The 1661-nt window shown below is 42.2% G+C and overlaps 1 pseudogene; it reads right to left on the bottom strand.

The window, feature by feature from the left end:
* Positions 1 to 229: 229 nt before the first annotated feature.
* On the bottom strand, positions 230 to 1143 carry LOC138848377 (high mobility group protein B2 pseudogene; annotated as a pseudogene).
* Between the last annotated feature and the right edge of the window lie 518 nt (positions 1144 to 1661).

Below are 1661 nucleotides of genomic sequence, written 5' to 3'. Positions count from 1 at the left end.
AAATTTGTATATTTTATTTTTGTTACTTGTGCTTTTGGAATCTTATGCAAACTGTTGTCTCTGCTAATGTTTTACAGTTTCTCATATGTTTACTTAGGTTTTGGGTTTTTTTTTAACATACATAATTTTATTACAAAATTTTTTTAAAAAAAACAACACAGAATGCAACATCCTAACAAAAAATCCAAATTTACAAATGATACTAATTCCTACAACTTTGCTGCGCTACCATACACAAGTCAAGAAATTAAAGAAACCATTAAATATTTAGGAACATTCAACATCAGAAGCTTTAAAATCTAACTGTATGTAGTAGCCCCTCAAAAAGCTACAACCTGCATTTTTTAAAAAAAGTATTTTCTCTACAAAGAATCTTATCAGCTATACAAAAATCTGTACAGTTTTTTTATACTGAAGCTAATATTGAGCTGCACTTGAATTCACATTCTTAGCAAAACAACTGCCTGAGCACACACGCACACTCCACACTCATCATTACAGGATAGCCATTTATTCTTCATCTTCATCCTCTTCCTCATCATCTTCATCTTCTTCTTCTTCCTCTTCTTCCTCCACATCTTCAGGTTCATTCTTCTTGTTTGAGCCTGTGGGCCTACCAGGGCCCTTCTTTCCCGCTTCACTTTTGCCCTTGGCACGGTATGCAGCAATATCCTTTTCATATTTCTCCTTTAGCTTAGCTGCTTTCTGTTCATATGGTTGTTTATCTTTGGCTGAGTGTTCAGACCGCATCTCACCCAATTTTTTTGCAGTGTCCCCAATGGACAGGCCAGGGTGTTCACTTTTGATCTTTGGGCGATGTTCAGAGCAAAAGAGAAAGAAGGCAGATGGTGGTCTTTTAGGAGCATTGGGATCCTTTTTCTTTCCCTTCTTATCACCCTTGGGAGGAACGTAATTTTTCATCTCCCTGTCATAACGAGCTTTTTCACTTTTTGCCATATCTTCAAACTTGGACTTTTCCTTTGCAGACATGGTCTTCCATCTCTCCGAGCATTTCTTAGAGAATTCTGCGAAATTGACCGAAGAGTCAGGGTGTTTCTTCTTGTGCTCTTCCCGGCACGTCTGCACGAAGAAGACATAGGAGGACATTTTGCCCCTTGGCTTGTTGGGGTCTCCTTTACCCATGACGACGGAACGGCGGCCACCTGGTGTGAGTTGTTCCTCAGACTCCCGCAGAGCGGCCAGATCTGACGGCATTGCTTCCTTCCCTCAGCTCCGGCATGAACTCAGGATGTGAGGGCGATCTGGCTGCGACATCTGTCACCCCATTGATCGCCAGGGTTGATTCGGCTGATCTGGCTGGCTAGGCGGGTGTCCCCTTCCTCCCTCACCACTCCATGTGCGTCCCTCCTGAAGCTGCATGCTGGGTCGAAGAGGACGACCTTCCCCGCTAGAGGAGGACCGGTCTTCGGTCAAGGGTGTACGAGTAGCTGCGCTCCCCTGCTAGAACCTCAAAACAAGCTCTCAAGGTTTTGGTTTTATATTTAGACTTTTAATTAACCTTGAGTTGCTTTTACATAGTGTATGAGGTGTTGGGGTATCTTTTCAGGCTTCTACATATGGATAATCACTTTCCTTTAAACCATTTGCTAAGGGGATTCTTCTTTCTCCTGTTTGTTTTCTTTCCTTTATTAAATAGGGGT

This window comes from Oryctolagus cuniculus, unplaced genomic scaffold, assembly GCF_964237555.1.
Source record: "Oryctolagus cuniculus unplaced genomic scaffold, mOryCun1.1 SCAFFOLD_133, whole genome shotgun sequence".
NCBI lineage: Eukaryota > Metazoa > Chordata > Mammalia > Lagomorpha > Leporidae > Oryctolagus > Oryctolagus cuniculus.
Note: the sequence above shows the minus strand (reverse complement) of the source record. Positions and strands in the feature narration are given on the sequence as shown.